Source organism: Mytilus galloprovincialis, chromosome 14 (genome assembly GCF_965363235.1).
Source record: "Mytilus galloprovincialis chromosome 14, xbMytGall1.hap1.1, whole genome shotgun sequence".
Lineage (NCBI taxonomy): Eukaryota > Metazoa > Mollusca > Bivalvia > Mytilida > Mytilidae > Mytilus > Mytilus galloprovincialis.
Genome location: NC_134851.1, coordinates 40,071,542 through 40,088,221, shown reverse-complemented (window position 1 = coordinate 40,088,221; position 16,680 = coordinate 40,071,542). Strand labels below are relative to the sequence as shown.

At 31.3% G+C, this 16,680-nt stretch overlaps 1 long non-coding RNA gene across 1 annotated transcript; it reads left to right on the top strand.

The window, feature by feature from the left end:
• Nucleotides 1–1,219: 1,219 nt before the first annotated feature.
• Nucleotides 1,220–13,457, top strand: LOC143058014 (uncharacterized). The gene is made up of 4 exons (XR_012972916.1): nt 1,220–1,424; nt 4,867–5,130; nt 5,904–6,209; nt 13,330–13,457. It is a non-coding gene; the product is annotated as an uncharacterized LOC143058014 (long non-coding RNA).
• The last annotated feature ends 3,223 nt before the right edge of the window (nt 13,458–16,680 follow it).

The window sequence follows — 16,680 nt, the reverse complement described above, 5'->3', positions numbered from 1 at the left end:
TATATCAATTATGCATGGAAAAAAATTCGAATTTTGTGTGATTAAAAGGAAAACTACTTGGTAGAATTGTAAGATAAAATGTCAGAACTATCTCCCCTTATTTGGCAAAGTTGAAAAATACAAATATGGTGTCTTTTTTTTTTTAGAAATTAAAGCCGTAAATATGATAAAACAAATATTATTATTGTTTATATTTACATCAAAAGTCTTACAGATGAATCACATTCTACTCTCAAAATTGGTAAATTTCATCAAAGATCTAGACCAACTGTGTTCTGCTCCTTAAAAAATCCGAGATGGAGGAAGGCACCCTAGCCATCTTAAGGATGCACTTATAAGAGGTTTAGGAATTTTTGTCAATATTCAGAGTCCTTGGTTTTATTCCTACAATACATAGTAAAATATTATGCCCCAAAACACCCAATTTTCTTATCATATCAGGCTTCAATAGCTCATAAAAGGTGATTTAACAAAGTGTAAGCAGATTATATCTTTCTTTTTTCTTTTAATTTGAGACCCAAATAACATCAATACAAATATAAGCTAAAAGTCCGCGTCCGTCTTTTCCCGGCATTAAAAAAAATCTCTAAAGGAAGCTCAATATGTTTAGCTTATTTTTATCCTCAACTTATGCTCTTTTGTCGTATGGTATCACTTTTATATTCTATCTTTTTTTAGTACAGTCTTACACGTGTTGATTGCGACATTGAATTTATGGACACTGTCCACAACAATTGATACTGATATTTGAGGTAAGTAAAGACAAGTTCAACTGGCAAACAAATATTAGGTTGAGATAGCCACAATAACTAAAACTCAGCCTTGTCTCCCGGAAAATTAATCAGCGAAAGAAACAGACATATTAAACGTAGATTAATATCGGTTTCGAAAACTAAATACAAATATAATCCAATAATGATCGACACTCAAAAAAAAACTAACAGATATAGAAATTATTACATCCTATGTTTTAACATTGCTCTTTTTATATTTCATTTCAAGCCTGTAACCCATACCAGGTTTAGATTTCTTTGTTTCAAATAGCATTGTTACATTGTATTATGATATTGTGTGAAGTGAATGTGGAAGTAGAATGTGACTTTACAGGAAGAATAACACATGATTCGTTAATCCTACATCCTATTTCCGATTGTTCAATTTTCTCACGTTTGATATGTCGAGATTCTTGTTTTATTTCCCATTCAATATCTAGCAATATCGATAGTACTCTCAAGTGCAAATCAAAAGAATATCCAGTTTGGCACTTAGACTGGACTAGGTAGAAAACAGTCACATACACAAGTAAAAACCTTCATCGTTTTTGTAGTATGAGAGAACTTATCATTACGAGATAGATTCAAAGAAGAAAAAAACTTATATACGATATAGCTGGCAACTGTTAACTGTTCTGTTGTTCTAAACAGGTAATTATGTTAAATGACTTTCTAATTTCTTCCTGTCATCAATTTTATGAGGTGTGACTAGCCGAGTAACAACCAGTTTCCTGATTAATGAAGCAAGTTCAAACACAATATATTGAAAGTATAAAACACAAATGAATTTTATGAACTTATTCCATTTAATATCAAATTCGGACTCTCGGTAAAATATATATTTATCAAGTAGATCCCCTTCACATAAAAAGAAATTATTGGTGTTGCAAATGGTTTGCTTATACTGTTGAACATCTGACTCGAAAATGCGCAAAGCAAGGAAATAATTGATTAAATGCAAGCTGGTCATAAAAAGTGACTTTTACTTAAAACTGGGCCCAAATTCTACAATAATATTATGCATAGTTTTGAACACATTATATGTCCGCCTGGACCATTATATGTCCGTCATGATAACATAAATACAACGTATTACTGTTATAAAGCTGGGTCAATATCCCTAATCGACCTTGAGATAAGGAACTCAGATGACGTAATTAAAAAACATATTAATCTTTGATTTACAAAATGGACATACATGAACAATACAAACTGTTTTGTAGAGCTGATGTGACGAGAAAAGACATAAGCATATTTGACCTTAAGCATGTTAAATAAATTATTAGAAAACACATTTTTAATTGTTTGTACGGTTTAATCCTACAGTTATGGCCCTTTGGGTCGGTGAATATCCAACATTATTAACCCGAGTAATTGTTATTCATCTAGGGCTTTTTTTTACCTCCTAAGCGGGTTATAGTTGTATATAATGTAAGTTCATTTTTATTTTGTAAAGGTTTAGTGCATCTAATTAGAATAAGCAATGATCCTTCGATAAAAGATAATTCAACAATGCTTCATGGATATAAAAGGCAGCATCCCTTTCAGACTTACCCTCTTGGAATTAAAAATACAAATAATAACAGAATTGGAAATCTTAACTGAGAGTTCCGCCCGAGGTTTCCGGATAATTCGTTAATATCAAGTAAGGAACACCTTTTTATACGAGTTCTTGTAAAATGCCTAACTACAAAAACACTTCTGTATGTTCTATTAATGATAATAAAATATTTTCGGCATCTTTGTCAGAGGATTCATGTTAACTCGTACTTTTGTCAATACATACTCAACTAACTCGTACCTGTGTCAATTCGTACTCAATTAATTTGTATCTGTGTCAATTCATACTCAACTAATTCGTTTTCTAGTTTTAATTACTTTTACTTAAGACAAACTTGTACCCAAATTTCAGTTGTATTTATATGAAAAAAGAATTATTCTCAATCCTATAAAATGCAAGATATGTTGATTTGATAATGTAATTATACGTATTCTCTATACGGCGGACCTTCTCATTCAATTGGAGTTTAATCAATTCAAGACAAGTATTGCTTTCAATGTTTTGTATTTTGAATTCAGTAAAATCCATCGAAAGTTTAATTATCAATGAAGTATCTCATGTATATCTAAAAATACTTGTATTTGTTTTAATTCGTGAAGTAGATTTATATCAACAAGATGATACGGCCCTAAAAGAAGAACTAAGACAAAATCTGAACACGCACACAACGAAACAACCAGTTAAGCAAACAAAATCCAAAATTCATTATTGAGTTATAAATCATCATTTTTCAAAAGCGAGAAAACTCTATTTCTATGAAATTTACATTGACTTTGTAAAATTAAGTTTGGTTTATATAACGCCAAAAACACATGAAGCCGTGGGAAAGCGCCTTCTGTTACAAATGTAAACATGCATCTACCGCTATGCGAATCGTAGTTGAGTTAAAACGTCAAAATAAAAATTAAGTCATAATCGGTTAATTAACTAGTCTTATAATTAAAGATTCACCACTGCAAAACAATTCATCTTTTGATTTGAGACACAATTCCATCTTATCAGTGAAAAAATTCTTAAAGTTGCCCGTATTACGTATACCGTTTCAAACTATCATATAACAGCTATGTGTGTTCGGAGCATATATATTTACAGCTACTGATGTCTGTATGGTGTCAACATGCACAATCGTGACGTAATAATTGAGATATGTAAACGACCACGACGATCGAAGGAGTAAACAGTAGTGTTATGTTAGAATGGTACGCAATAGATCAAATTGTCATGTGTATTGTTTCAATAGTCTTAAGTCTTTAGTTTTTCTATGTTGTGTCTTGTGTACTAATATTTGTCTGTGTGTCTTTCCCTTTTTTTAGCCATGGCATTGTCAGCTTATTTTTTATCTATGAGTTTGAATGTCCCATCTTTTATTCCTTTATATGGTTTTAAATTTGGTTCAACATATTTAATGCATAATGTTTTGTGTGTTATATTAGTCAAAAGCTAATGACTTAATTAATTAATGAGCAAGATTAAGGAAGAGATGGATTTATGTTTCGGCTAAAAATATAAAATCTAGGTTTTAGTGTTATTCATGTTAGTAGTTGATACAAATTGTATGGATAGAAGAGATTATGGTCCGTCAATGATATGCAAGTCTTATGTTTTCTTAATCGGTTAATATTTCATGTATGTGTTAATGGCTATAAAAGTTGCATTTTCTCTATTTACCTGCTTCATAAGCTACGTCTCTTTTATGGCGTTTTTTGTACTGTTTTTTTTTTTTTGTACATGATCCTCAAACAGTTGGATAGCCGTCAAATTGAATTATCTGGAAAACTCAAAGTAAAAAGGGGGATACACATAATGTCTGTACATGTACCAGGATACATTATAAGTGCAAGATTTGTGTCTCATAGTTAAAACATATTTATTTTTAGTGGATTGGGAAACAAGTTAATGCAACTTATATTAATCCCTTTGTACTTTGCGGATGCCAGTGCTGCCTTGTAGCGGCATTATCCTGCTCTTTTACGAAATCTGCATGGGTGTTTTTTACCTGCAAGAGATATGGCTCTCTCTCTCTCTCTTAACACGGGTCAGCCATGTATCGTCCCCTTCCGACGGACTATCATCATTTCCTGAAGACCATACTTGCAAATGGTGTCAAGGGAGAGCCGAAAATTCAGTCTCTTGCTGAAGGCCTCACTGTGTCTTTTAGATAAAGAATAACAATACAAGCGATATTCCTCCTACGTGATGCACCTGTACTGATTGTGTGTCATGAATAGATTTACCAAAGTCTTAAACTAGTCCTTTGGTGATTTTTGTTTTATAATAAATAAGGAATATAATATGTTTTTAAATGGCACAGTTTTAGTTTTTCTATGCAAAATACATGATTTGTTATATTTAAACAGAAAAGTTTTAAGGTGTGCGTCGTGAAAAAAAATGTTAATCAAGGTCATGTAGCTGTACTATGATGGTCTTTTGTTTTCAATATAAATCCTACAATTTAGTTTATGTTAACTGTAATAATGATATTCTTTTTGAATATTTAGAATTTTATGTATTTACTCTTTTTCGTATATACAGACGCATTACATTTAACAATGAACTATACGCCAAACAACGTTTATGAGGGACAATCTGTAACACTCTGTTGTACCTTTGATGGTAGACCGGCAACCATAGATATGTGGTGGAATCAGAAAAATGTAATACTGTCTACAAAACAGCATACGAATCTTCTATGTCATAAAATTGTAAACGCCAGTCGTTACAATAGCGGTGGTTATAAATGTTATGCACAATATGAGTATGGATTTGTAACTGCTGAGGTTAAACTTAAAGTTTTATGTAAGTTTTTTCCTAAAATCGACTATATTTAATTGTATTTCGTTTATTCGTCCAACAGCTGCTGTAAGTAGCATTAAATAAGGATTCATCTTAATTACATTGGACCAGACACTTCATGTGTTGATTAATTACAATTATTTGTTATGCATTTCTATAATACGGTTCCTTGTCATGGGTAATTAACTGTTCGTGCCAAAAAAACGTCAATGTATTGGTTGCATTTCAACTGTCCAAGAAGATCTTACCAATTCAAAACCTTTCAGTGTAAGTTTTAAACAAAATCGATAAAGAATGCATTAGAGTATAAAACGCCGACTGTGTTTTTACTTGTCTTGAAAGATGGGAAACAGTAAGAAAAAACGTTGACTGTCTGGGATTCAGAACATTATGACCGAGAAATTATTTCCATGACTGTGAAATATCACTTTGTAAAATAAAACCAATGAAACATAAATTAAGTATTATTACAAATCTTGAATATACCACTTACTACAATAAATCATGTTATCGAAACGATATAGTTTTCATAAATCAGTATTTTCCATTTCAGTTAAATTTTATAAAAAAAAAACCTTCACAAAATATCAGTTTACTATATCATCTTTTAGTATAATTTAACCAGTTTTGTATCTTCAAACTACTGTAAAAAATTTAAATCAAGCTCGGAACAGAATTTGAAAATGTGACAGAACATAATGTGGTTTTCGTCAGTTATTTACATCGATTTACTTTCAGTCATTATTGTTTTAACATTTTTAAAACAAATATTTCAGATCCTTTAAATATTCCTGATCAACACATACATTTTTCCGACAGTGATGTGTCACGAACCTTACCTTGTCTTGCACACGGTGTTCCTGCAAAATATACATATGGTCAATGGAAGCATATGTCATACTTTGGAGAACACATAAGATATCTAAATTCTACTGCTGATGGAAGAGTAACTCTGCCTCATATTTTAAAAAGAAACAACAGGTATCAGGATAGCGGTATCTACATATGTAGTGCGTCAAACGGAGTTGTTGATAGTACCGGCAATCGTTTTCAAGACGGGAAAATCTTCGTTATCGCAAATGGTAATTAACAAAAATATTAAAGAAAAAATGTAATTCTCACGTCTTTGTGATAATGTCTTATGTTAAACTTGTATCGATCAGCCAATGCATAGCGGTTGGAGTAAACACTAGTAACCCGAATTTAACTTGAACGGACAAAAACGTGTTAACGCTATTTAAATGAGATTGATCGTTTATTGATAAAGATTGACAAAAATTAAAAATTATATTTAATTCATATCAATTCATATCAATTCATTTTAACGCCAGTCAAATAGATTTCTCTGCGGTGAATCAATTGAAATCAAGTTGCTGGTTAGTTGCGTTAAACTAATAGGCCACGCCCCCGTTAAACTATTTCAAACATCCATTAATTCGTTTTAAACATGGATGAGACCCGAGCTTTTTACAGGTAAATCACCCAAGCAAAACGACCTCGATGTATCTATCGTTTTTTGTTTCAAACTTTAAATGCGTATAGTCTTATTAAAGTCACATGCTTCACAATTTAAAACGTTGAAACGAATGAATAATACACGTATCATGTTCATATGTAAGGAATTAAAATAAAAAACATTAAAATATATATGCACACGCGGTTTAAAAATACAAAACTTGTGAATCTGTTGAAAAAAAAATAGTTAAATATATAACATGATGGTTTTCTATATTGTACTCGTATTCAAATGTAGACACGGAAAACTATGTACACAAAAATTATTTATTGTGTACATAATTTAAATCGATGTATTTCATATTTTCGGCATTGACTGTAAAAAGTGCTTAAGTCCTTTATGAGTAAAATACAGAATTAAAAATAACTCTACCTTTTTTTATATTTCTTTATTTTAGAGGTAAGCTTCTGGCCAAGTGTCACTGATTCTGTCGCAAATCATTTACTTCAATAACCAATCAATTGTATTCTGAAAGAAGTTGATTTGTTTTCTGTACGAATACATGAAATATTTCTCACTGAACGTTATGTTTGCAATCGATGTTCAAATACAAATCTACAGTATCTATATGAAAGAGACTTAATAATATATTTTTTTTATTATTATTCTACACATGCATATTTGAAGGATCGAAATAATCAGTTCTACAAATGGGTGTTATTTTTAAAGACTTGAAACTTTACAATTATCAAGTGAATCCATGAAATTTTTATCGACGCACCAAACTTTCATCGTGCATAGCTCATTTTCCGATTTAACGATCTTCTTACTTGTTCATTACATTCTAAAATTAAAGTCCTTCACAAATTGCAAAAACTTGTATTCTCCGGCTAGACTGCGCAAAAGATAAATCTTGCTTTGTTTGTGTATACACAATGTTTTGAAGGCCGATATCCAGTTTGGCTAAAAAAGAATTAATTTGCACCACAAGTTAATTACGCGAATTCTTTTTTTGCATAACTTTATCATAAAAACTGCAACATTCATTAGCGCCAATAAAACAATCATTTAATTGCGCAAATATTATAGACTTCTTTTCAAATGTTTCTTCTTAGTGCACTGAGGAGGTCCTTTTAGGTATTTTCATGTAGGTACAGAAATCGCAAACTGAAAGGGCCTCCTTAGTGCACTTAGACTGACAAAAAATGTGCACTATGGACCTGATGGAAAGATAGAATTGACACACAAAAACATAACATACGGAAGGAGAAGTACATAATTTTGAATTTTAGTAATTATAAAGTTATTCAACAGTTGAAGTAGGTATTCTAATGTTACATGTACGTGTAAATAGGTTAATAGTTTCGAGATAAATATGACACAATTAATAAAATTGAGAATGGAAATGGGGAATGTGTCAAGTTTCATTTATTGGCGCAATTCATATAATAAAAAAAAGACATGAGCGCGATTCAAAACTTTACAATATGACAAGTTACACCTAACCGTTTTGACAAATCAGTAAGTTCTTCGCCCGGGGATATACACCTGCCAGTAATCTACCTTCAGTAACTTTAAAATACCCAGCCGTGTCATTTCCGTATATTGTACATGTAGATAGCAAGTGTGATACATGTATATACACCAGAAATACCCATTCAAGTGATTTTTAATTTCAGAAGAACTCCATATCGGGTAAATAAACATAAAATTACAATAATATGAAAAAATGTATCAATAAGTTCAAATGTTGTTTTGGTAAATGCACCTAGGTATGTATTTGTAAACTTATGTTAATTCGTTATTTCATGTCTCTTTCTTTTTTTTTGCTTCAATTAATTGTTTGTATCTTATAGACTTATTCGTAAATCGAAAAAACTCACAAATCTGAATAGAATCATATGGCAATGAACATGTTGAATGATTTCTCTAACTCAAAACTAGTTATACATGTACATGTAGATGCCTCTGAAATTATATTTTTCTCGTTGGGTTGCTTGTTCATTAATTGACGTTTACGATATATTCTAATGTTCAGTATTTGTGAAAACCGCTCATTTATCAATTTTACAAGAAATATTATAATACTTGTAAGTCATGAACATTGAAGTTTAACTTTCTATCATTTTTTCGTATACGCACAAACATACAATAAAATGAAACACTTTAAATCGGTTTAAATTATGCAATGCATTTTGAAAATATAGTTTTGAAAAACCGGATATTTTTGATTCATACTTTTTCTATCCCTTTTCTTAAAAATTAGGACACGTGTCACTGGTTAATATAGAATACAATTAACGGTACCAATTTTCTTGTACTAGATGCGCATTTCGAAAATACATGTCTCTTCAGTGATGATCGAGGCCAAAATATATGAAATCAAAAGCAAATTTAATATAAAAGACGAAGAGCTATAATCCAAAAGGTCCAAAAGTATAGCCAAATTCGTGAAAGGAATACTAGTAAACCATGAATAATCCCAAACAACAAATTTGTGATTCAATTTGGTTTGTCACACTTGCTTATATTATCAATATTATGTATTGTTTTCGGCTGAGACGACTACATGTATAAAATTTATAGTAGCCTCAATTTTCGTCAATATTGAAACAAATTGAATATCCTTTGAATTGCTTCTAAAGTTATTTTAATATATATACTGAGCCAAAAAAGTTTAGCAACAAAATCATAAAATTTAAACATATAATTTTAATGACACAAAAATGGAATTATGATATGTCAGAAGCAACATGAATATTTATCACTCACATTAATTAGGATTTTCTTTGTATGGAGCGCGGGAGGGTCAAAATGCTTAAATGAGTATAGTGTTTCTCAAAATCAATTTCTAGTCAATGCAGTACTTTTCTAGCCGAAAAAAACTTGTCACGTGTTGACGTAAAGCGAAGGAAGCGCTCCTCCCTTGACGATAGTTTTTTCTTGTCTACGAGATATCGACCTATCCTATGCAGTTGTAATTTGTCGATATCTGTCTGTTTGATATGAAGACAAGCCTTTGTACTGTGACTTTGTTTTAAAATTTCAAACATGAGGCTGTTACGGCCCTGGTCAATGTTTTTAAGCAATACATAGTTTCCTTTCATTTTGTTGTTGGCTTTCTGAAATAAATGTTTACATATTATAGACTATCATGATCCTTTTTTTTCAATTTCAGTTAAACACTATGTCTGATTTGCTTTTTCAGAAACTTTAGCATGTTTAAATGTCTTTTTCTTTTTCTTCATCTTTTTGAAACCCTAGTTTTGTATTACCACTGACCAGTTCAGTAAAAAAAACAGCTGCTTCATGTTTGTATAAATGTGTTTGTAACCTTTCTAACATGCTATTATTTTCCGTTATTTTTTATTCCGTGTCTATAGATAGTCTTGATCGGAGAGTCAAGATTTATTTTGTCTGTTGGTTGCTTGGCTAGCGTAAGCTAATCGATTTACCTCACATTTTGAAGTTGGATGGAGATTGTTTTTAAATAAATGCCGTACCTTTGTACTTTGGTTTCCTGTCGGTTTTTTCTCAATTTTAAATTGGGAAGTTTTATTATTTGTTTTGCATGATTATTAATTTTGACTTGCAAATGAACAATTAATAAATCTAGTCCCATGTGTGCTAGCGAAATGTCTTTAGTGTAATCTCGGAGTGTAATTTTTATTTCAACTTTTACGTTTGCTTCAGCACAACCTAAAACACGAAAACTTTCATTTTCTTGTAAGAATGAGATTCGTTACTTCAAACAAAAATCGCTTTTATCTTTTTTTTTTTTTTTTTGAAGTAAAAGACCGGTTTCTTAAAAAAAACTTTCATACAATCGACTAAACGAAGTATAAGCTTCGGGAAGGTCAAGGATTATAACATATTTTTCGTAATTTTGCAAACATCGAAAATTTACGGTAATTAATGGTCGAATTGAAGCTTAATACCTACCAAAAAATCTCAATGAGCGAAAAGACTTTCATTTTAGTCATCTCTGGTGTATTTATGATGGCTTGGTTTGAAGCGAGAACAGACGAACTATGCTTACTAGTGTTGCATAAAAAAACATGAGAATATGGTTTGTCCTTTATGAATCTATATTGCAAATTTGACTCATATAAGGATAATGTTTGTCTCATAGAAAAATCGGTAGTTTTAACCGATAATTTATTTTTCGATTTATATCGGATATAGTAGTTATTTGGAAAAATACAAACCGTATAATTAATTATTAAAGTTTCGTATGCATCATAAATCAACCGGCTCCGGCAACTTTTGACTTGTTCTAATATCAATAGTAATGATTTTCAGCGGAGAAAAAGATAGATATTTTGGTCGTGGTTGAAAGAATCGTAAAAGTGTTATTTTTCTAAATTCTGTTTGTTTAATCGGACAAAGTAGAGTCTTAATTTGATTTTTTTTTGCCGAACTGGACTCTATATTGTGTATTGAATTGAAAGTTTGCAAACGTTCCGACCAATGAAATTCATTTTAATATGCAACGCGAACTTCAACGAGAGCACCTAGATGAAATATTTTATCTATACTACAATCAGTTTAAACTTAGAAATTTCCGCTCAAATATATAGGAAATAAAATTATATGAAAACAACAATGCAGAATGTTTCTTTTCCATTTTTTTTTAACAATGTTTATGTTCATTTCAATTTGGTAAGTAGACTTATATTTAATGCCCAAAACGTAAATATATGTTTTCTTTTAAAACATTAAAAAACGTGAGAGTATGCCGATAAATAGCCAGTTTAGGTCGTTAAACTTAAATCAACTTACCAATCGTTATCGCAGACTAAAATTTATCTCATATATATATTTTCATTTATTACAAGTACGTCAGGGTGCATGACAGCACAATAATCTTTTTACAGAATCGTAAGAACAATATTTTTGTTTGATATTTGCTTCTCTTCCACAATTAACGCCCGATTTGGCCAGTGACCGGTATTACAATTTAACACAGTTTTAAAAGTTCAGTGGGCTGCTACTTCATTTATAATTTTGGGTATGACTTTCTGTTTATCATATTCAACATACGTCAGCATTGTCTTCATCAATTTTATTATTCAATTCATCAAAACCTTGTCTTTCATTACAAGCTTTTCCGTATATCAATATACGGCAAGAGAATGAATATTTGTTGCTTACCGGAAATATAAGATACATCGATTTAAATTATGTACACAATAAATAATTGCTGTGTAGTTTCCATGTCTACATTTGATTTACGAGTACAATATAGTAAACATAAAAAGAGAAAAGAGAAACGGTAAATATACAGGAATACATAAAGTTTCGTAAATAGTTGCAAAGGACCACATGTTACTTACATGCCATGAGGTTTCATAGCATTCAGTAATTTTTGAAACGCACATATATATGAGCGATAAAGATCTAGTGCATTTGAGCAAATTAAATTTATGTTATCCATCTAACTATTTTATTTTCAACAGATTCCCTAGTTTGACATTTTTAAACCACGCGTGCATATATATTTTAATGTTTTTATTTAAATGCCTTATATATGAAAATGTCACGTGTATTATACGTTCGTTTAATTAAAATTGTGGAGCATGTGACTTAATAAGACTACGCATTTAAAGTTTGAAACAAAAAACGATAGATACATCGAGGTCGTTTTGCTTGGGTGATTTACCTGTAAAAAGCTCGGGTCTCATCCATGTTTAAAACGAATTAATGGATGTTTGAAATAGTTTAACGGGGGCGTGGCCTATTTGTTTAACGCAACTAACCAGCAACTTGATTTCAATTGATTCACCGCAGAGAAATCTATTTGACTGGCGTTAAAATGAATTGATATGAATTGATATGAATTAAATATAATTTTTAATTTTTGTCAATCTTTATCAATAAACGATCAATCTCATTTAAATAGCGTTAACACGTTTTTGTCCGTTCAAGTTAAATTCGGGTTACTAGTGAAAGTTTATGTAGTTATTATTTCAGCTATTCTTCCCTAACTGTGTTAGAACAATTTTGGGTAGGAATCCGGAGGTCATTTTGTAGAAATTTTTAAGATTCTGATTGAGATTTTGGAGTATATCTTGAGAACTTTTAAATCCTCAAGTAATAGAAACCGTTTGATGAATATATACTTATCCGTAATATATCTGAAACTTATCGTTAACTGTAGAGAACATAGTCGTTAGAACCATCTGTATCCCTTAACCTTGCTTAACACCAATTATAACTTGAAAACATTTTTTTTATAATCCGGCAAAGTGTATGAAGCTTCATTACACTCAACAACAAATATTGCACATAACTTTGACATGTAAATGAGAAGTCACGTTATACTGACTTTAATATAAAGAAAATCATATTAAATCGGACTATTTTACATAGGAATTATTATATTAAAAAACATTATTCTCACTGTGAATCCAAGTTCGTTACTACTACTTCATTATGCCATGTGCTAGGCTAAGACAAAGGAAATCAAGTTATTATTTTGTTTTAATTTTGACCCTAAGTTGGCCCGGAGCTGTATGTAAGACATTTATGTTGTACACGGTAATAAGTAAATAACTAAAGTATCGAACTACAAAGAAAATTCAAATCGAAAAATCAAATGACTAAATCAAAAACTCAAAAGAATGGAAAATACTGTGATTTAAGCAGCATTTCTTGTACATTTTCATATTAATTTTTTTCTATAAACTGTTTATATTTTCTATAATTTTCTTTGAAATTAATAAGATGATAATTAATTTTTTTAGGACCGCCTATATTTGTGGAGAACATAGAAGACAAACAGTATGGTCAGACAGGAAAAGATTTAAATTTGGAATTTATCGTATACACTCAATCTATGATAAATTGTTATAACGTAAAAAGTGCAAATAAAGATATAACAGCTTCAATGAAGATGTCAATTGTTAATGGTACCACAATCTTTCTTGGCACAGAAATTACCGTAGAAGCAATTCAAGTAGTTTTGAGCTTCAATATATTAAATAACAATTACTCTCACATTTACACTGTAACACTGTGTAATGTTTATGGCAGTAATAGTTTTGAAGTAGAGATAGGACCAGTAACAACAGGTACGAGTGTATCATACATGAAGTTTTGGCTCAAACAACATCTTGTAATAATCTTGAGAAACAGGCAAACATTCCATACGTTTTATGTTTCTAGCTTATTATAAGAAAATTGCATTTATCTTCTAGTATTACACTGACGTTAACATTTTGGTATTGGTATTCCGCATTTGCTGGGTTTGTTTAGGACAACGATCTACGCTGCCAAGACGCAGTCCGTGAATAAGGCATAACATATCACAGAAAACGTAAATTTTATCGTTGACTTAATTGAATGATCAGATTGCAAAACACATATTAACACTTTTCTGCAAAAGATTTAGAAATCCAAGAATGTACAAATACCTGAATATGCGAAGAACATTATATCAAGACGAAAAACAAAACGATTATCAGGCTTATTATTTCAGACGCGCGTTTCGTCTACATTATACCGGCTTCACACATAAGTGTATAGCTCCGACGTCCACCGAGCGTGGTCAAAAACCATGTACCTCCCAATACGCTAGTAATTTGGGACGAACTCAGCTTGTCAATCATATCTGTATTGTGTGCACAACAACCTTTCAGCGTGTTAAAGGCGTACGATACGCGCTCTTCGGGCGTTCTAGTAACGTATTCTGGCGTATGTCTAGCGTTTGTCTAACGTAGATGAAATGCAAGCTACGAAGGAAAAACGTCCTTTGAATGCATGCATTTGAGACGCGCACAAATAGTACCTGGGAGGATTTTGGGTGCTGTCGGTGTGTCTGTGACATAAAATTAAGGAGTGTCTCACGGAACTAGTACACATTGTTATGTAGGAACCAGCTGAGGTGCAACTCCGGCTGGTATCTTACATGTCTTATCTTTGGTCTGGTTGTTGTCTCTTAGGCATATTTCCCATTTCCATTTTCAATTTCATTGTGAGTACTACTTCTTGATACACACGGTCTTGTAAATGCACATATGCCTCTATATAAATGTCTGAGCAAATTTCGTTGAATGTCAGTTTTCGATATGCCACGGGTGCGTTTAATACGATCACGAAGCGCTGAAACTACGCCAGGCGGATGTAACATACACACCCCGCATACGTCCAGGTAAAAGTCCAAGTAAAAGTCAAACGATCTTGAGACGAAGACAACGGGCTCTAAACGTCTCTCAAACTAAACTGTAGCGTTTTCCAACGCGCTTATTACCCTTGATTTATGAATTTCGAACAGCGGTATACTACTGTTGTATTTATTTACGTGTGTATAGCAGACAGGTAAACGCTTGAAAAACGCTTATAAGCTACATGAAAATTGTTATGCTGCATTAAATTTTCCTGGAGTTAAAGCGTTTACATTTGCATTACGACATACTTCAAACGATTGTTTTGCGTTCCTCTAATTTAAACGGACTGAGTCAACTTCATCATTACGTCTGGTGCACGTCGGTCTATACGCCACTGTGTGACGCCGGCATAAAAACTCATGTTATACCCTTAACATCTGTATAATTTCAGAGTGCTTTTGATCATATGAGCTCAAAAGGAATAACCATTTAACATGTTTAACTCAAGTTTTAAGTTAAAATCAATTGATGGAAACTGAATGCATATCTTGACACAAAAATACAGTAAAGTAATAATAATAACTTATTTTCTTATAACTTCAGGAGACAGAAATACTCACGGTTCCAAAGTTGCAATTATTATTAGTTTGGTAATTTTGGTCATATGTTTCCTAATTTCAGGAGCAGCAGGTAATATTCTTTAAAACATACGAACTTGGATTAAACTGTAGCAAAATGCTGTCAGGTCTTAAACTCAATATCATGTGTGGCACATACATGTAATTTTCTGACCAGATATAAAATTTATCATCTAGAAAATTATAATTACACGTTTATATCTATGCCTAGCAGGACACAATTTTGCTGACTAAAACTGATAATTTGATTATTATTGTTTGAACCGTATTCATTTTTTAATTGTATGCAATATGAGTTAAATTCATCTATAATTTTTATTTTACACTATCTGCAGAAAATGACTTGATGTTTTGAAATGGAACTCCCACTCAAATGTTTTTTTAATGTATTTCAATGCAGATAGAAATATGGAATAAACAGCTTTTAATTCTCCTAGCGTGAAGAATACTTAAAGACCAAACAGCCTATCGTTTATGCGCATCAACCAACGCAACTTGTTAGTGACATAAAAGGTCTATGACGTTGTTTTTAGCAATGAGAAAAAGTCAAATTATATTATTGTATCTGATTGAATTGTTCCTGTAAAAAAAATCCCAAATATTGATAATGTATAGAAAATACTTTATTTAAACAAACGACGGAAAAAGCATGTTTTTTTGAATTGGGATTTCGCCCGATAACATCTTGATAAACATTTTGATTTCTTTTACCTTTACTGTGACTGTGACGATTTTTATTTTCATTAAAATGAAAAAGTTGTGGGGTTTAATTTATTAACGGATTTATTTTTGTCTTATAAATCGAATCAATGACCTTCTAACATTCGCATATCTTCATAATGTCAACATTTTAATATTTTGTCAATGTATATCTAACAATCCCAATTTATTACAGTTTTCGTGAGAAGGAAAAGAAACAGAAAGAGAAAGAGAAGGTGTATTTGAACTCCCCTTTCAATCCTTATTTTATGAGAATAAAATTATGGTATTTGTTTATAAATCTGTGTTTTAACTGGTACATTTTACCATGACATTTATATAGAAACAAGAGGCTTTCATAGTTATATAACATTTTCGGATTTATATATCAAGTATTTTTCAAAACTATCATCATGATGTTACCATGCAGACATTCTGAGAATGCATTAATGTCGTCGTTCCGATGTTTTATGCCGATGTCAATTGCAAAATCGGCTTTTTTTTTTTTTGAAGATTTAACAACAAAAAAATTTAAAATAATATTTGTATTGATGCATCATGATTTCAAATTCTATTTCCGTTAATTTCAGAACAGTGGACAACATACCAGAGTCAGTAGAAGGTGCAAATGTGTATACGTTTTGGAAATATC